The sequence below is a fragment of the Protopterus annectens genome, chromosome 5.part0, assembly GCF_019279795.1.
Source record: "Protopterus annectens isolate FY-2018-M chromosome 5.part0, PAN1.0, whole genome shotgun sequence".
Taxonomy (NCBI): domain Eukaryota; kingdom Metazoa; phylum Chordata; order Ceratodontiformes; family Protopteridae; genus Protopterus; species Protopterus annectens.
In genome coordinates this window covers 877,826,450-877,847,689 of record NC_056735.1, presented here as the reverse complement: position 1 = coordinate 877,847,689, position 21,240 = coordinate 877,826,450, and the positions used below count along the sequence as shown (strand labels likewise).

Here is a 21,240-nt window from a genome sequence, read left to right as displayed (position 1 = left end):
GGAACTCCCCAACCAAATGTTACCAGGCAAACTTGCTGGCTTTCAACTTGTTTAGCTATGTTGGAGCTTTGAACTTACCTGTTTTTTCTATCCTTAATGATTATCTAGACTTGAAGATGGCCCCTAGATCCACTCCTTCCGCATTTCTCCATAAATAAGACCTAACCGCTCCTACTGTATTTCTCCGTAAATAAGACCTAACCAGAGAATAAGGCTTAGCATGGTTTTCCAGGGTGGTCATGATGTAAGCCCTACCCCAAAAATAAGCCTCAGTTAAAATTGTTAACAACACACGACAGATGTGTTGAATTATAAAATAATAATATTATTGACACCTGTTTACTGAGGTTATCGTACTCTGCTCGCCATTTTCAGACCATTCGGATACCCAACTTCTTCTCTTTGCAGAAAGTCGTAAGATTCTTTCCCCGGGAGTTCTCCACGATTCTTACTGTAACCCTAATCCTCATTCCCACTTGACGGTTGAGAGCCTTGACCCATAAACACTGGCAAGTGTACTTTGATTGGTCAAAGTACAGACAACGCACGTAAAACGTGCACTTGATAACGGATGGGTGTGGTTGTGTCTTCTTAAACGTCGCCATTTTGTGTTGCCACTCCTGTCTCATAAGTCTTCAGTTAACCCCCCCCCAGACAACATGAGTGCAAAACGAAAGAGCTATTCCGTCGAGTACAAGAAAGGAATTGTGGAGGACTCCCGGGGAACGAATCTGATGGCTTTCTGCAAAGAGAAGAAGTTGGATCTCCAAATGGTCCAAAAATGGCGATCATCATACTATAACCTCAGTCAACAGGCCGACGAGGGAAATGCTACGAAGTGCAATTGTGGATCAGGTCGGCAACCATTATTTCCTGAGCTGGAAGACATCATCTGTGAATGGATTGCTAACAGGAGAGCAAAGGCTTTGGTTGTGCGCTGGGCTGATATTCAAGCATTTGCCCTTGCAATGGTACCATGGTTAGAAATAACCCCAGAAGAATTCAAAGCATCACAACATTGGCTGGATGGCTTCCTTCAGCGATATGAATGGCCTCTGAGAAGATCTACAACACTGCCCAAGCTGGAAGATACTGATGTTATTAAACGTGCACTTGCATTCAAGTCTTTTGTTGATGGCATTGACTTTTCTAAATACCAACTCTCCAACATGATTGCTTTGAAGGAAACTGCAGTGTTTATGGGCTAAGGATCTCAAACAACAATTGATCAGATGGGTTCCTCATCACTCTACATTCTTTCCACTGGTTATGAAAGTGCACGTGTTACCTGTATTTTGGCAATTCATCTAGATGGAAAGAAAACCCCACCTCTAATCATTAGTAAGGGCAAGAAAGATGAGACTGAACGTGTTTCAGGCATTTGCATTCCTGAAATAAAAAAGGCTGGTGCACACAATCAGTTATAAGGAAGTGGGTCGATGTAATGCTTCCACTTGTGGCAAAAGAGGTCTGCTAGTCTGGGATTCAGCCAGCACTCACCACGCTAAAGACATGAACTTCCTTGCACAGAGAAGAATAGATCAAATAATGATTCCTGCAGCAATGACTGCCTATCTCCAGACTCTTGATATTGCAGTAATCAAGCCATTCAAGGACCATTTGCATATGGAACTCGATGACTACATTGAAAATAGAATGGAGATAAGTCGGCGTGGAAACTTTGTGAAGCTAGCCTGCAGGAGGTTGTGACTTGGGTGAAGAATTCATGGGATAAAATCACTGACAGCTGTGTTGCCAATGCACTACGAGCAGGGTACATGGACAAGCAGTGCTCATTTAAGGAGAGCTCTATTGCTAAGCATGACAGATTGGGGCCAATGGTTCTACAGGAAATGGAGTCGGAAGAAATTCAGGCTGGAATTCGGGGTTTGCAGACTTATGACAATGTTCCAAAAGACGATGACATGACTGTATTTGAATAACTTTTCTGTTATCAGGGCAACAGAATGGATTGCTTTTGCTTTCAGCTGCCAGCAAACTCTTGTCAGTGTTTGACTTTATTGCATTAAGGTAACATTTCATTATCAAGGGGTAATTACAAAGTAAGGCCACTAGATGTTCATCGTGTTTCACTGTTGCAGTCATTACACTTGGGTTATCCTGCTGGCAGGCGACCATAGTCAGCCGGAGTTCCAAAGTCTTGGTCTGGCGTCGGTTGCTGTCGCCTCTTCCCTGACGTCAGTGCGCCAGGGGTATAAAAGTTGCAACCAATGCCATTTTCTTCAGTCTTTCTTGCTGCGTGGTGCCCAAAGCATAAGCAGTTCGCAAGTGCCAGTCGGCTGACTCCTGAGATTTTCAAAATTGAATTTCAGAACTGAAGTCTTCAATAAAGCTAAGTACCCCGTTGGGGAAACTTTTTCTTGCTCCAGACCAATGTCAGTAAAAGTTAATAATTGTATTTCTTGTGGGAAGCAAATACCTCATAAGGACTTCCACTCTTACTGCATTCCTTGCCTAGGCCCTGACCACAATGTCACTACTTGTCGATTTTGTGCTAGATTTAAGAAACTCACTATTAAATGTCGGTTTGATTTTACTTTACATTATTTTGGACGAAGATTTAATTACGTAATGCCGTCGGAACAACCGACCGGAATGTATAAAAACCGCAAAGACAAAGAAAAAGACAGGCATCCGAGGTCCAAAACTGACGACGAAGCCTCTTCTAGGCCAGTTGCCAGTTCTCAGTGAGGTGCTTTCGCAGCCCCTGACACCCCTGCTACCTCAGAGCCACAGGCTGCAACCGACAGCCAGGTGGAGACACCGAGGCCTGTGTAAACTCAAGGTAGTGGGCCTACGGAAAATATACCCTCAGATGAGTCTAGAGCTGCTGAGCAGGCACCGGCTTCTGAGGGTGTTTTCAGACCTTCACAGCTCACAATTAAAGCTACTACAGGAGCAAAGGCAAAGTCAAAAACACCATTAAAGACAAAGAAACAAGTGCAGCATTCTCCAGAACAGTCATCCATGCCTAAGAAACAGATGCTTAAAATGGCGGAAGACCTTATTACTTTAATCAGGGGCTCCCATTCCCCTCCTGACAAAAGGCCTAGGCAAGTCACTGATTATGATTCCTCTGATCAGGTTTCCATTTCTTCTGATTCTTCCTCTGACCAGGGCTATTCTCTCCCTCCCTATGAGGACTCTGATGCTGAAGAGTCCATTCCTTCAGCCTCACCGCATGAGGATTACTCTTTTGGGGAAACCCTGCACACTGTGAGGGAACACTTCCATTGGGAGAGCCAGGATTACTCAGAAGCCAAGAAAAGGCTCAGAGATTTCCTTATATTGCCTCAGCACAGGCCCTTAGCTATCCCCCCTGTGCTTGATATTGTTGTTGATGTTTTTTCTGAGTCAGTCTGTCTCCAGATTATTTACCCCCTGCACCAGTAAAGCCAGACAGGTACTACAGGGTCCCTGACTCTCATAAATTTCTTTACAAAAACCCCGCTGTGGACCAAGAAACTATTTCTCAGGGTCCAAAAGGGGTTAAAGCTTCCACTGCCAAAAATCCTATCCCCTCAGATAGGGATTCCAGAGCTCTGGACAGATGGGGGAAAAAAGTTTACACTTCTGCTACTTTAGCTCTAAGAGCTTTAAACTGTCAGTTTCACATGCTTAAATATCAGCAATATCTCATGTCATTGTTAAAGCAGAAAATGGTTACAAATACAGAAGGTCCTGACTGTAAAGAAATGCAGGATTTATTGCATGCAGTTGAACAAGTGGGAAAGCATACTCTGCAGTGTGGTTTTGATTCATTAGAGGCTTCTTGTAGAGCCGCAGTTACAGGCTCAGGTATTTGAAGACATGCTTGGTTGAAAGAACAAAGTTTATCTGACCATGTTAAAATGAAATTATTGGATGCTCCACTACAGCATGATACTTTGTTTGGTGTTAAGGCAGAAGAGGTTTTAAAGAAAATGGAGGATAAAGCAAAATGAATGCAAACTGTGAAAGATTTCTTACAGGTCCAGCCAGCTAGATGTAGCAGGAACTGGCCTTCAAAAAATTGGTCCTTTCCAGTGTCAGACAGGCCACAAAGAGGCAGATCTCAGCCCCAAGGCTCCTACAGACCTAAACAATGGGATTGTTCAACCCCCAAAGGAGGAGAAGACAAATCACAACCTTATAGAAAAAACAGTCACAATGACTTCCCCTCTGCAAATGCCAAGCACTTATCAGTTGACAGAACCCCTAGGGGGAAAGCTAGCACTTTTCTCAAAAGATTGGCACATGGATGTTGAATATAGTTTCTCAAGGGTACAGGTTCCACTTCCACACGCTTCCAAAACCAAAAGGTATGCCAAACCTGCCCCAAAACCAATGGGCAGAGGCACAAAAACAGATTGCAGCTCTTATGGATATGGGAGCTATTCAAAATTTCCCACAAGAAGAACAGGGCCGAGGATTTTACTCACGACTTTTCCTAGTACCCAGAAAGGACAAAGCATGGAGACCAATACTGGACCTGTCTATCCTAAATACTTTCCTGGATGTTCCAAAATTCAAAATGTTAACACTACAACAACTCTTGCCCATGCTGGGCAAAGTGTCTTGGCTAGTTACTTTGGATCTCAGGGAGGCATACCTGCACGTCCCAATCAGACAATCGTGCAGAAGATACCTCAGATTTATAACAGGCTCAATGCATTATCAATTCTCTGCACTGTCCTTTAGCTTATCTACAGCGTCCAGGGTCTTCACAAAATGCCTGGCACCAGTAATTGCATTTTGCAGGTAAAAAGGAATTCAAATATATCCCTACTTGGACGACTGCCTTATTCAAGCAGAGAGCAAGGACATTCTTCTAAAGCACCTGGAGTTTGTAAAAAGATTACTAATTTGCCTAGGGTACACAGTAAACGAAAAGAAATCAAAACTAGTGCCCTCTCAAGAGATAATATTCCTGGGTGCAAACTTGAATACAACTACTCAGATGGCTTATCTCACACCAGACAAACAAAGGCAACTGACTCATTACTTTCAAATGATGGCAACAAAGACCCAGCTCCCTGCAAGAAAAATTCTGCATCTTGCATTCTACTAATTCCATATGCCAAACTGCATATGAAGAAACTACAATAGTATCTCAAAAGTGTTTGGACTCAGCATTGTCACAGCCTAGAGACAATCATAACCTTGATTCCCTGCCTACAACAGGAGTTTCAGTGGTGGTCACAGGCCTGTCACCACAACAAGGGACAGCCTTTCACCTTACCCACAGCCAGCAGACAGTAACAACGGATGCATTGGATTACGCCTGGGGTGCACATATGGCAGGAAAATGTATTCAGGGCATGTGGCCCAAGGAACAACTGCATCTTCACATCAATCAAAAAGAGATGCTAGCTGTACAGAATGCCCTGACAGCCTTCAAGGACCTAATACATCCAGGACAATTATTAATAAAGACAGACAGTACCACAGTTATGTGGTACATAAACAAGCAAGGGGGCACACATTCCTACCCCCTATGCAGACAAGCCATGACTTTGTGGGAACACAGCACTGACTTACCAGGTACATCTGCAAGCACAATTCCTGCCAGGAATAAAAAATACACTGGCAGACGAACTAAGCAGAAATCTCATGGATCCTCATGAATGGAAGCTAAATCCACAAGTGTTCAACATGATAAGGGAATGAGGACGCCCAGACATAGATCTATTTGCCTCTCCTCACAATTGCCAATTACAGAAATTTTGCCCAAGGACTTATCACTCTCAAGCATGGAAAGTGGATGGCTCTATCTTTCAACTGGAAAAATCTGGCAGTCTATGCCTTCCCTCCGATGCCTCTTCTCACCAGGGTGCTTTTAAAAGTCAGACAAGAGAGGCCAAAAATGATCCTGATTGCACCACACTGGCCAAGCCAGTACTGGTACCCAATTCTAAAGTTTTGTCCCTAGGCCCTCCTTGGCCTCTACCTCAAATTCTTCATTTTCTGACACAGCAAAACAATCAGATTCTGCACAGTCAATTCAGAACCTTAAACTTGGCAGCATGGCAGATAATGTAGCCACTCAGACTGCACCTCTCTCTAAAGCTGTTATAGATGTAATTTTGGAAGCCAGGAGACCCAGCACTAGGAAATCTTATGTGGAAAAATGGAAGAGATTCTGTGCTTGGAACCAGGCACAAGGCCTCGACCCACTGGTCCCTAATATGCCTTATATTTTACAATACCTGACTGAGATGTTGGACAAAGGCCTATCTTTTTCTTCTATTAAAATCCATGCCTCTGCCATTTCAGCTCATTGCAATATGGATCCTCCTATTTTTTTCACATCCTCTACTACGACAGTACCTCAGAGGGGCAAAGAATATAAGACCCCCTAGGAGAGCACCAGTACCTACTTGGGACCTCAATTTTGTTTTAGAAAAACTAACACTGCCTCCTTTTGAACCAGCCAGCACAGCTCATCTAAAATTCTTGTCATGAAAAACTGCTCTGCTCCTAGCAATAACTTCAGCAAGAAGAGTTTCAGAGTTACAGGCATTGATGGCTGTGGAACCTTTCCTCATTTTTCACCAGGACAGGGTTTCTCTAAGGACGAACGCAATATTCATGCCAAAAGTGGTCTCCAATGTGGCCTTAAACCAAACTATTAATTTGCCTACTTTCTACCCAAATCCCCAGAATAAAGGGGAAAGACTTTTGCACTCTTTGGATATTCACAGGCAGCTACAATTTTACTTGGACAAAACAAAAGCTTTCAGAAAAACTGAGCAACTGTTTGTAGCATATGCTGCAGGATCACAAGAAAAACCTATTACAAAGCAGACAGTCTCCAAATGGATAGGACACTGCATCCGCTTCTGTTATGCACAACATGGCAAATCTGTGCCTAAGGGCATTAGGCCTCATTCTACCAGAGCAGCAGCCACTACAGCAGCTTTCCTCAGAGGGGTACCAACCAAAGACATATTAGAAGTTGCAACCTGGAGCTCAGTGCACACATTTACCAAGCACTACCACCTACCTCTCTACTCCAAATCCAGAGCAGGCTTTGCCACTGCAGTTCTGTAGGGTTTGTTAGCCTCGCCAGATCCAATCTAGACCCATCCACCCTGCCTAAGCTTTGGGATTCTACCCAAGTGTAATGACTGCAACAGTGAAACACGATGAACATAGTACAGTTGTGTACCTACCATAAATGTAGATGTTCAAGTGTATTCACTGTTGCAGTCCTGGTTACCCACCCACCATCCCCCCCTTTGCTGGGACTGTTCTGTACTTCTCAACTCTATATAACCTATGTGGTGTTTTTGCTTTTAGAAGAATAAAATGTTTTTATGATATATGCATGGTTGTTTGGCATATTTTTATCTTTACAGCCTTCATATCTGGGGGCACCTGACATCTGGGGCAAGAAAAACTGAAGAAAATGGCATCGGTTGCAACTTTTATACCCCTGGCGCACTGACATCAGGGAAGAGGCGACAGCAACCGACGCCGGACCAAGACTTTGGAACTCGGGCCGACTACGGGTCGCCTGCCAGCAGGATAGCCCAAGTGTAATGACTGCAACAGTGAATACACTCGAACATCTACATTTATGGTAGGTACACAACTGTACTTTCCCCAGACTTAATTTTTATGACTTTCCATCATTCTTCTCTTATGGTTTGTGTAAGAAGTAAAGAAAGCATCACCACTCAAAAAGTGGCAGTTATTCACCTGTTTTATTCCACTCCTCCAATACACATGAATTGAGATTTTTCTGCACTTTCTGTTAAGCATGAAATACTGCACTGTAAAAGCCAAGGTATAGATATTCTGAAGTTGAAAAATCCACACAAACTGATGAAAAGACAAACAGGAACCAGGATACAATCCACCACAAGTTTATTTAGCACTTTAGTTTCAGTAAATGAGAAACTTCTTCAGAATACTGTTAACGTGTTACCTAGAACTGTTGCTCAATAATGGAAAAGTACCAAATAAATGTCAACTTGTGTCCATGAATAAATGTCAATTTTTGTACATGAATAAATAAATGTAGATTGTTGTACAGGAGGAGGTAAATAAGGCATCCCCAGAAAATAAGCCCTAATGCATATTTCGGAGGGGGAAAAAGTAGAAGATCCGGTCTTATTTTCAGGGAAATACGGTAACAGGGCTTCAACTTCAGGCCATTCTTTGGGTAAACACCTTGATATTTAGGAATGAACCCATTTTCTAATGGTGATTCAGCTAGTCCCAAAGATAGCTGTAGACTGAGAAAAAGCATGAGATTGAGTTTATGATAATCCTGATAAAGGCAAAATTCCTCTCCAGGTCCTTCTGTTAAGAAACTGTGACCAATGGAGTCTTTCACCACTCATTGACCTCATGGTGTGCAAAAGAATATTGCCTGAAGAGTCACCCATTTAAAGTGGTTATAATATAATTCTTAGCTTCTTGCTGAAATTCTGAAGTGTGCAGGAGTTTTGCTTTCTCCAGACCACGTCTTTTAAAATGCTTCAGAAATCTTTCTAGTCCCGTTACTGAAATTGACTATGAAAATATGGTAGATGCCTTTATAAAGATCTAGCAAGAAAATACCTGTTGCTTCTTTTCCGTTTGGTACCCAGGTGGAAGGAGATACTTTATCATTACCCAGTGTTTTGGACAAGACATCCCAGTTCTTCTCACTGTTCTTAAATACCAAACACTAGTCCAAGTGAAGCTGGATTCCAACCTACAGGCACCAGTGTTGACATAGATGCATTAGCTTAGGCTTTCATTTTGAAGTTAGGACAGCAGTTTTTGGTGTTGGAGTTGACATCTTCAAAACTTAACTTACTGTTAGTGTCAGGTGTTTTTTTGGGTCTAGGATCAGTTTTGATACTGATACATTTGGACTGGTGTCATTGTTGGTGGGGTCAGCTTTCAACCTTTGGATCAGGACTGTTTATATCAGACCTAGGTAAGCATGTGTCTTGGTTACATTTTCGGAGGTTAGTGTACCTGGATCAAGGTCAGGGCTGATGTTTTCACTTTCTATCAACCTTAACTGGCTTTAGCTTTCAGGCAGGAGGAAAAGGTCCATCTTCTGCTTTGAGTGTAGCATTGATATCTATCTCAGTGCTGACGATAGACTCCTATGCAGTTTCCACCCTCAGTACTTTTTTGTATAACAGCTTCATCCTCAACAAAGAACACTTTTTGCTTTGCACCATCTTTACAATCAGAAGGACAGAGGGTTCACAATACCTTCACAGGATTAGTCTTTTACAGGCATCTTAATTATCTTTAGACCTGTTACCTCAGAAGTCCAGCAGAAAATATAAGTGCAGGATGAAGCACTTGGACTCACCAACCCAGTTTTCAACAAGGATGATGGTGTTAGTTTTCCATTGTCCACCAGATGATCCCAAATTTGAAGAAGTCCTTGAGACCAAGTAGGGAGGGGGATGGACCAAAAAGCCCACAACCTCCCTGCAAAGAATTATAAAAACCCATAACCTCTCTGCAAAGAATTATTTATTTATTTATTTATTTTACCTTTGTTGACCGGGCTAGTCTAGCTGGATATATGTCCATTTTCAGTAGAGGCCCGGGGAGATAAGCTCCGAAATTATAATTTTAATGATACTAAGTAAAACCAATAAAGAACTACATGTAAATGTATTAAGATAATAATTAGATAAAAAAATTTAGACATTGATACTAGTGATGAAGTTAAAAAAAAAAATAGTACAATAGTTATGGAATGACAAAAGTATTGTAGAACATGTCATACATGGAGAATACAATAGCATGTACAGAGAGTGGGATATAGGAAAATAAGATGAAAAGTAGGTACATTTAGTTATTAAGAAGGAGTTATAGGTCAGTGGATGCTGATTTGACATAGAAATTGGGAAATTGCAGATGTGAAGTAAAGTCAGGGGTGAAGTAAAGTCAGGGGTCAAGAAATAAAGTTAGTCAGGATTAGTACAGGGGCACAGCCATTGTGTTTTGAGGTATAACTTGAGTTTCTTTTTAAAAGGAGATTTTGAGGGAATAGATGAAAGTTCAGAGGGAAGCAGGTTCCAATCTTTTCCAACAGTGTTAGAGAAAAGAGAGATTATGGAAGTCTTTCACCTCTTTTAACCTTTTTTTTAATGGGTGGTCTAGCCTGTTGACAGGATGGTACACTTAGTGGTAAAACCTGCATGGAAAAATAATCCTGGTATTGTGGTACATGCACTAAGTAGGCAAGAGAATTTTTTTCCTTCCTCAGGACTGGGTCTGCTAATTAGAGATTCCCAAGCCAGATTCTATTGTTGCTGTAGTAACCCTTAAAAAGACTCCTACTTCACAGAGCACTGCTGTTCATCCCTTGGATATGAAGTTGCAGAGTCCTGGGCAACAAGTTTGGGACTTGCATTTATACATCTGTAAAGGAAAACACAAATATCAATGCACGTTAGGTTCAAGCAAGGCACCCTTTATTACTTGCAGCAAGGAGACAAAGCATGTAGGTACAAGGTTTGTCTGATTTTCCATAGTTCAGCCTACAGTTTTTATACAGTTTTCTACAAGTTCACAGAAAGATGCTATTATTAGATTTGCTGCTGACATGGTCAAATAATTGCTGTCTTGCAAAAACATGTTTTTTGAGGAAAGACAACTTGGCCTTGAGTTTGTTTCAGCTTCCCTTAGTTTCTCACAATTCTTTCTCTAGTTCTGATATGATACATTCTCAAGGTACAGTCCTGGCCTCAATACACTTTCTACTGACCATGGTGGATTTACAGACATCCATTGTTCTCTTTTCAGAGCTTCTAGCAGCTGCAGATTTTCACACAGAATAAGCAGAATAAATGTATTAACTCCTTTTAATCCTTAATACACTAAACCTGCATATTGCAGTTATATATTTTAATGCACTAAGCCTACATATTGCATTGCAGTTATACATTTTCCTAACATCCTCCACAGTTTTTTTTTTTTTTTTTTGAGAGCAGTGAAGTATTTACCTCACAGTCTAAGATTCCAGTAAGTGCAAACTGAGAAAAGGAGCCAGACACTGGAAGAATTGATGACAAGCCAGAGTTCAAATTAGTCCAAGTTTGTCAACTTTTGCTAACCTCACCATATATGTTTATGTTTTTGCAGAAGATGCAGCAAGGGTAGTACACACTGGTTTATATCTTCACAGTCACGCTTGGTTGCACTTTACAGACTTCACCCAGGACACCAGTTTGACATTTTGTAATGTACTCATTCAAAGAGTTTAGGGTTTTTTAAGCCCTTCGTAGAAGCCACCGGAAAAGCATGGGGAAAGATGGACCAATGTTGCTGTAAAGTTCCAAACTCCTCATATTGCTTTCTAAAAACTGCAGCAAAGCCCATGTCAGTTCTTGTCTGTTGTTTCCAATAATAACAAAATAATCCAAAGTTCAGAAAGAATCAGTTTGGTGATCAAAACTTTCAGAATGGTTACCAGCTCAGAGGTGGTAACACTCAGAAACAGCAGGTGTTATGATCCTCCCTCAAAAGAACAGCAGTCTAGTCCCTGAAACCTGGCTTGACTATCCTGTTTATGAGGCAGTTGTTGAGATACTTTGTCCCTCAACTTGATTGTGTGGCTGGCCATTGTACAGGTCAAGTGACTGAGAACATTAATATCCAGAGGTTATACAATTTTATTCCACACGCTTCCCCTGCCCTTCTGTATCCCATTTTCAAGTATCTCACCAAGTTAAAGGAGAGCAGCAAGAACATAATCCTCATGCAGAAAAGAGGAATCCAAGAAATTCCACTAGACCAGAAAGGATTAGGTTACTATGCCAGGCCTTTTTCTAGTTCCTGGAAAGAGAAAGGAAGGTTCATACTCAGTTTGAGTGGCCTAAATAGATTTATGCCCAAACATTCTATTAACTGCTCATTGGAAATGTGCCTCTCTTTGTAACTATCTTGCATTCTGTGTGTTGTTATGATTTTCTAATTTTTTACTTCTAAACGCTGTGATTTTATTTGTAATGTACTTAGTATTTAGTGGAGCTTTTCTCCTCGGGCCTCTGCTGAAAATGGACATGTATCCAGCCAGACTAGCCCGGTCAACAAATGTAAAATAAAATAAAATAAATAAAATTCTCTTCAGATTAACATGGCACAGTCTCTTCCTTGTCTGTCACAAGGAGACTGGTAATGTTCTTAGAACCTCTGGGATACCTACCAATACATCAGGTTTACTCAGGAGTCTTGGAGGTTTTTGTGCTTCAAGGTGGCAGTTGTTTTTTTTTCAAATCTGGACACTTTTAAGTCTTATCTCAGCCTCACTGATGTTCACCAAATGTATGTCTGTATTTGCGACAAATCAAAGGCTGTGGGGAGTTAGTGTTTCCTTACCTAGGTAACTGGTTCAGGGCTGCTCCAACATGGAACAGTCTACTTTATGTGAGGGAGCCTGTCTCTTCTAGTCATTGGGAATCACTGTTGATGCTGCACAGTCCCAGATGGGACTTTCAAATGTTCATATTCATAGGATGCAAGCAGGGCATTCTGTCCTGCTCAACACATCTTCGAATGGACAGGATCATACTGTAACAAGACTCAGTACTTCAGATTTTCAGTGTCCGAAACTGCTTCAGTGCGTCTCAAAGGAGTGGGTCTCACATCAGCAATTGATAACATGGATGTCCTTCAAGGATGCAACTGCAGTCCTGACATATGGGTTGTCCTGCCTCAGGCAGCCCTTCGGTCGGCCGGATTCCAAAGTCTGGGTCTGGCGTCGGCTGATGTCGCCCCTTCCCCGACGTCAGAGCGCCTGGGGTATAAAAGCGTCAGCCGACGCCATCTTCTTCAGTCTTTCTTGCCGCGTGGTGCCCAAAGCAGAAGCAGTTCGCAAGTGCCGGTCGGCCAGCTCCTGTGATTTCAGTTACCGAAGTCTTCAAAAAAGCTAAGTACCCCGTTGGGGACCTTTTCTTGCCTCAGCCGATGTCAGATCAAACTGTTAAAGTTAATAATTGTTTAACTTGTGGAAAACAAATACCTCATAAGGATTTCCACTCTTACTGCTTACCCTGCCTAGGCCCAGACCACGACGTCTCGGCCTGTACAGCCTGTGCTTCCTTCAATAAGCGCACTCTTAGGCGTCAGGCAGAGTTTGCAGAGGAATATTTTGGGGAAGATTTCTGTTATATCATGCCGTCGGAGCTTCCGGCAGCACATTTACCCAAAAAACGGAAGGATAAGGACCGACACACGTGGTCCGCGGTTTCGGCCGACACCACGCTTAGGCCTACCGTGAGTGTCTCGGTCACTGCTGAAGCCGAATCTCAACCGCTTCCAACCGACGACACCGCACAACCGGTAACGTCGGTTCCGGAGGCCAGCGCAGTGTCGGTGATGGAATTCCCTTCCGAGACCGATGCTCAGGAAATATCCGACACCATTTCTGTTGATAAAACTACTCCAGCATGTGGGGCAGCCAGGCCTCCAGTGTCCATGTCCACTAAGGCTTTTACACATGCAAAAGCTGCTAAGCAGCCAAAATCTCTCCCTCATAAGACTATTTCTCAGGGATCCACTACTGGTTCACAAATTTTAAGTTTAGCTGAAGACCTTATTTCCTTAATCAGGGGCTGGCAGCCACATCCAGACAGGGGCTCTCAACCACCATCAGGCAAAAGGCCCAGGGTTGAGCAGGTAGATCCCCAGTCCTCTGATGAGGCCTCAGGTGACTCTGCCCATTCAGACTACCAGGAGGAGGCCTTTCCAGCCTACGAGGATTCTGATGCAGAGGAATCTATTCCCTCGGCCTCCCCCCCAGAAGAGTTCTCCTTTGGGGAAACCCTTCATTCCATGAGAGAGCATTTCAAATGGCAAGGCCAGGAATTCTCAGACTCTAGGAAGAGGTTAAGGACTTTTATTCATTTACCTCAGCATAGACCTTTGGCCATTCCTCCTGTATTAAATGTTACAGAAGATGTGTACTCTGAGTCAAGTGTTTCCCCTGACTCCCTCCCCCCGGCTCCTGTCAAACCAGACAGGTACTACAGGGTCCCAGACACACATCAATTTCTTTACAAGGGCCACTCTGCTGACCCAGAAACCATTTCCCAGGACCCTAAAGGGGTTACAACCACCACTGCTAAGAATCCACTGCCTTCAGAAAGGTATTCCAGGGCTTTAGAGAGATGGGGTAAAAAAGTGTATACTTCTTCCACACTTTCTATGAGAGCATTAAATTGTCAATTTCATATGATACAGTATCAAGAGTATCTGTTAGATGACTTGCATAAAAAACTAACCTCGCCTGAACCCCTAGATCGTAAGGCGCTGCAGGATTTAGTGCATAACTCGCAGCAGGTTAGCAACCATTTCTTAGTGTGGTTATGATGCATTGGAAGCTTCATGTAGGTCAGCAATGACAGGTGCAGTCATACGTAGACATGCTTGGCTAAAGGAACAAACATTGCCAGATCATGTTAAAGCAAAGCTTCTGGATGTACCACTGGAAAAACAAAGGTTATTTGGTTCCACTGCTCAAGAAGTCTTAAAGAAATTTGAGGAAAAGGCTAAATCAGTACAAACAGTCAAAGATTTCCTCCAGGTTCAACCACCAAGATTCAGCAGGAATTGGCCTTCTAAGAATTGGTCCTTTCCAGACACAGATAGATTTCAAAGAGGCAAAAATAGACGTGCAAGAGGTAGAGGGCAAACTCGAGGCTCCTACAGAGGACGTCAATGGCAGCCTCCTAACCAGAGAGGTAGTGCAGGACCTGCAACTACTGCACAAGGACAATCTCAATGACTTGACTTTGACCCCGCCAACCAGGGCTCAATTGGAAGCACCTTTGGGCAGAAAGCTATCTTTATTCTCAGAAAATTGGCACAATATTACAAAGGACAAATGGATACTGCAAATAATAGACAAAGGATACAGATTCCATTTTCATACATTACCAAAAAGACAAGGCATGCCAAACCTGCCACCAAATCAAAGGGCAGAGGCATTCAAGCAAATTTCAAAGCTACTACAAATGAAAGCAATAGAAAAGGTTCCTTTTACAGAACAAGGCCAAGGATTTTATTCCAGACTTTTCCTTGTTCCAAGAAAAGAAAAGCAATGGAGGCCTATTCTGGACTTGTCCGCACTGAATACTTATCTCATCGTGCCAAAATTCAAAATGCTGATCTTATAGCAACTCCTTCCCATGCTGGGCAAGGGGTCTTGGCTGGTGACTCTAGACCTCAAGGAGGCATACCTGCATGTCCCTATCAGACAAAGTTGCAGAAGACACCTCAGATTTCTTGCAGGTTCAGAGCATTATCAATTCTCAGCATTGCCCTTTGGCTTATCTACTGCGCCCAGAGTATTCACGAAATGCCTGGCATCAGTAATTGCACATTGCAGACTTCAGGGGATTCAAATATACCCATACCTGGATGACTGCCTTATACAAGCGGACAGCCAACAAGCATTGTTAAATCACTTGAACTATGTCATCCGCCTACTACAGGCTTTGGGATACACAGTCAACATTCAGAAATCAAGACTCATTCCATCCCAACAAATAATTTTCCTGGGTGCCAAACTGGATACAAACACCCAAATGGCTTTTCTCACAGAAGAAAAACAAGAACAATTACCGGATTATTTCAAAAATCTGACAGCGTAAACCCGGATGACTGCAAGGAAATTCCTGCAGGCCCTGGGTTTCATGGCATCTTGCATTCTTCTGATTCCGCAAGCAAGGCTGCATATGAGGAAGCTACAATGGTATCTAAAAAGTCTATGGTCTCAACACAGCCACAGCCTAGAAGCATTGATCCCCCTCATTCCATGCCTTCAAAAGGAATTTCTGTGGTGGGCACAAGCAAGCCAGTCAAACAAGGGTCTGCCTTTCAGCAAGCCTCATACCAGCCAAACGAAACCATCACAACAGACGCCTCAGACCATGTATGGGGAGCACACATGGAGGGCAGATGCATTCAAGGACAATGGACACAAAAAGAATTGCACCTGCACATCAACCAAAAGGAAATGCTGGCGGTGATACATGCAATCGAGGCCTTCAAACACTTCCTGCATCAAGGCCACCTGCTAATAAAGACAGACAATACCACAGTTATGTGGTACATAAACAAGCAAGGAGGTACCCATTCCTACCCTCTTTGCAGACTGGCAATGAATCTTTGGGAACTTTCCCTAAAACTCAATATAGAGCTGCAATCCCAGTTCGTACCAGGAAAGGACAGCCTAAGCAGAAACATCATGGATCCACACGAATGGATGTTGCACCCAGACATTTTTCTTCAGATAACACAATCATGGTGAAGGCCGGACATAGATCTTTTTGCCTCCCAACACAACCATCAACTGAAGAAATTCTGCACAAGGACATACCATCCTCAAGCATGGAAAGTGGACGCTCTCTCCTTCAACTGGAACACTCTAACAGTATATGCATTTCCACCTCTTCCGTTAATGACCAAGGTCTTACTGAAGATCAGGACAGAGCAACCAAAAGTGATTCTGATAGCTCCGGACTGGCCAAGACAACACTGGTACCCACTGTTAAGGAGCATGTCACGCACGAAACCATGGCCTCTACCACAATGGCCACTTCTTCTGACACAGCACAATTACAAAACTCTGCACTCCAGCCTACAAACCTTGCAGCTAACAGCCTGGAAGATACCTTGACTCCTCATCAGGATACACTCTCCAAGAAGGTAAAGGATATCATCATGGAAGCTCGGAGGCCTTCCACTAGAAAGCCCTATTCAGCAAAATGGAAAAGATTTCGTATCTGGAACACCACAAAGGGTCAAGATCCGACAGTGATGAGCATTCCACATATCCTTGAATACTTGGCTGAAATGTTCCACAATGGCCTTTCTTATTCTTCCATAAAAATACATGCTTCAGCAATTTCAGCAGAGTACAACACTGATCCACCTGTATTTTCTCATCCACTGCTAAGATAGTTTCTAAGAGGGATAAAAAACATCAACCCTCCAAGGAAACCACCAGTGCCTACATGGGACCTCAACTTCATGTTGGAAAAATTAACTCTACCTCCTTTTGAACCAGCAGCATTTTCAGAACTACAATTCCTGTCTTGGAAGACAGCCTTCCTTCTGGCCATAACCTCAGCAAGAAGAGTATCTGAGTTGCAGGCCCTCATGGCAGTACAACCATTTCTCATTTTTCATCAGAACAGAGTTTCCTTGCGAACCAATCCTTCCTTCATGCCAAAGGTGGTATCCAGGGTTTCACTGAACCAAGCTATTCACCTGCCTACTTTCTTTCCAAATCCACAAAATAAAGGAGAGAGACTTTTGCACACCCTGGACATTCACAGACAGTTGCGCTACTACTTGGACAGAACAAAGACTTACAGAAAATCTGACCAACTCTTTGTAGCATATGCTGCTGGTGTGCAAGGAAAAGCAATTTCCAAACAGACAATTTCAAAATGGATAGGAAATTGCATTCAGTTCTGTTACTCTTTTCATGGAAAAACTGTGCCAGCTAACATCAGGCCTCATTCCACCAGAGCAACAGCCACCTCCACAGCCTTTTTAAGAGGGGTGGCTACAAAGGACATTTTAGAAGCTGCTACATGGAGCTCCGTGCATACATTTTCCAAACATTACAATTTGCCTTTATATTCCAGATCCAGAGCAGGCTTTGCTACTGCAGTCCTACAGGGCATGTTAGCTACACCATCTTTTTCTTAGTTCCTACCACCCCCAGCTTGGCTATGGTATTCTACCCATATGTCATATGTCAGGACTGCAGTTGCATCCTTGAAGGACATAGTACAGTTTTGTACCTACCATAAATGTAGATGTCCGATAGGCATGCAACTGCAGTCAGGTTTTCCCTCCCTCCTACCCCTCTGTGGTATTCCTTAGGTACCAATCCCTCTTTTTAGCTAGCTGGGGTTATCTTTTATGGTGTATTTGTTTTTATTGCTGTGCATGTTTGGAATTTTCTCTCTCTCCAAATTTAGCCTTCCTTAGAGGGCACCTGGCATCTGGGGCAAGAAACACTGAAGAAGATGGCATCAGCTAACGCTTTTATACCCCAGGCGCTCTGACGTCGGGGAAGGGGCGACATCAGCCGACGCCGGACCCAGACTTTGGAATCCGGCCGACCAAAGGGCTGCCTGAGGCAGGACAACCCATATGTCAGGACTGCAGTTGCATATCTATCGGACATCTACATTTATGGTAGGTACAAAACTGTACTTTCTCACTGTCAAGTTATGAGAGTTCTTCAGTGGAATTTAAAAAGTGCAGTAGTCACAGCTGGCATATCCCATGACATAGCACACACAATTTTCCAGGGCTTGCAAGTTTCACTTGGAGTGTTGGCTTCATATTCTAAACCTAACTGTGCAGTTCATCCCAAGTCCTTGCAAATGCAGTAGTTGTCACCACAGATGCCCCTACTTACAGTGTGTGTGTGTGTGTGTGTGTGTGTGTGTGTGTGTGTGTGTGTGTGTGTGTGTGTGTGTTTGTTGGGGGGGGGGGGTTCTTTAGTGCCTGCTAGCCATCACAGTCTTTGCAATGCATTTTTATGTCTTTGAATGTGGGTGTCCACAGCAACACTCACTTTTAAATGTGGTTATTGCATTGAACTGTGAGGTGTCATTGGCTGTCTAATGTCGCCATACATTTACATATCCTATATTGATGTCAGATCCTGGAGTAGTGAACATTCACCCATTTAAATGTGGGTCTCTCTTTGCTTCAGCCAGTCCTGTCATAAGTACTTATAACAGACTCCTTTGCCTGCAGAGTGTGGAACATATCTCAACTCTTCCACAGCCGATGGGAACTGGTCTTCCTAGAGAGAAGGCTGCATATCAGACACCTGGTGCTGTCCTACTTCTCAACTTGCAGACATTGGAAGTAGGAACAAAGGGCCCTGAAAAATGGGAGCATCCAGCTAAACTCTGGGCATCTAATTGGCATAAAATGTAAATACCAAATAACACCGTTCTTGTTTCCAGTGGGAATGTGGGATACTGCTCAGAAACACTTATTTAAAAGCAGAGTGAAAAAAATAAGGGAAATATAATCACATTATCAAAGAGATGGTGTACAATCTGCGGTAGACTTTAATGAACTGTATCACAAAATTCTGTTACACAAGTCATTTATTTTTGCTTCAGAAAAAGGGAATTGTAAGATGTGTCCTCTTTCTTTAAATTATTATAGCTTTTAGTATGTTGGTCATGTAGTGTGATTTTCTGTGTGCTAGATCACTCCAAAAATCACATGTGATGATGGGGATTCAGAAAACTATGAAGGAGTGCATAAAGCCTGAAAATAGGAGAATACCTCCAAAAACAAGGATATCTTAAATCAGATCCGTAAGTGAGAATGTTCCTCTAAAATGGGGACAGTTAAGAGGTTTGGGTGCTGTGGGCAATAGTGTTGTCCTTTGGTGACTTTGGAGGGAAAGCTTGTTTGTAAGACACTGTCTAATTCAGTCCAAATTGGTACCTAATCAAGTATACAGAGAATGCACTCTTACAGTGTTTGTATAGCAAAGATGCAGGTCTGGCAACACGTCACGGGCAGAGACATCTTTGTTGGTTCATATCCTATGGAAGTGAATGCGCTGACAAAGTCTTGGAGGCACTCCTATAGTACACTCCTGGGGCTTTGAATTCAGGAGCCATGTCTGGTTTATTTCTTCTAGGAGTGGGATCCCCAGAGGTTTCTCCACCCAAGAGAATGCTGTCCTCCCCCATATCTTCTCAGTGCAATAGGTTATGGAGGAGGCTGCAGTGAATGCATCCTTTTTTCAGTGGCAGAGGAGGTTATTATATGCCTTTCCACCATTCACCCTAATCTTGCACCTAATCACAGTGTTCAGGGAAGAAAGACAAAAAATTGTCTTTTGCTTCCCTAAGTGCCTAAGAAGGGATTTCTCGAGGTGTCTGAGATCCGTGACAGTATAGGAAGCCTATCCAGTTCAAGCCATGGAAGATCCTTATGTCTGAATGACACCTGGCTCTTTTTCTAGACTGTTTTATTCCTCCTTCAGGTTTCTTGGCAGCCACCAGTCACCTCTGATACCCCAGTAAGAAGGTTGTTCTTTCTTGAAAATTAAGAAATCTACTGAGATTGGCATGTATGTTGATAGTTTATCATGCTGTGTTGGTAAAAATCTAGCAGTTAAGTTTTCTTTGTGGGTATTGTCTGCCGCATGTCAGTTCATAGAATACTGCATGTGCAACAGCTTACATGTGCAACAACATGAAGTTTTGATATATGTGGTCACCTGCGTTTGACCAAACGTATGTTTGTTTGACAAACCACAAGGGTGTGATTTAATGTTGATGAATACCGATGGCCGAACAGTGGATATGTTGATGGTATGGAATGGATACAGGTGGGGTTGGGGGAACGTGTGTGTTTGTGTGTGTATGTGAGATAGGCTTAGGGTCAAGGATGAGTGAGGAATGGGTGTAGTGTATTTCTGTGCGAGTTTGTGTATTTTAGGTTAGGGGATAGATGTAGTGTTGTGTTTGTGTGTTTGTGAATGTTTGTGTGTCTGAGTCTGTGTTGTGTAGTGACAGTATTACGGGAAGGTTTTAATGATAAGATAAAAGGTTAGGGTTGGGGGTGGGGCATCATTAGTTTTAGCAGCCATTACTAAAGAGGGCAGGGGAGCTCAACCCACATCTGCCCAGCACCACCTCAGTAATGGGTAAGCCTAATGCTGTCCCTATCCCCAACCCTAACCCTACAACTTAATGTCATTACAACCTTCCCATAACACTGCCACTATTCAGACAAATTTGACATTAGAGTTATGAGAGGTTTTAATTTTAATACCGAGAGACAAAATGGTTTTCCTCTTTCTAAATCATGGTGTTTGTTTTTTTCTCTATATCGTTTTCATTATTGTATATGATTAATCTTATTTTGTCTGTGCTTTGCATTAGGGCTACATTAGGGCAGTTTGGTCATACACAATAGACCCATATATTCAGTGTGTGTATATATATATTCATCCTCAAAATCAAAGTAGAAACAAAGGAACATTATTATTACTTTATTTTCTTTTTTTTTTTTTTTGTGCTGGGCAGAGCCCACAAACTTATAGTACAGTGGACTTTGCCGTCCATATCCCCTAAGTATTTGAGGATGACTGAATAAGCTCTGAGAAATTTTGGCAACAACCAGTAGTCCATACAAACTGATAACATGAACAGACTGTAACAAATACTGTGCCGTTGCACATGCATGCTCAGATTTTACCAGGTT

At 42.7% G+C, this 21,240-nt stretch overlaps 1 protein-coding gene across 2 annotated transcripts in view; it reads left to right on the top strand.

Moving 5' to 3' along the window:
• Window positions 1-21,240, top strand: part of RNF169 (ring finger protein 169) — a 689,470-nt gene that overhangs the window by 658,512 nt on the left and 9,718 nt on the right. The gene's annotated exons all lie outside the window — the stretch shown is intronic.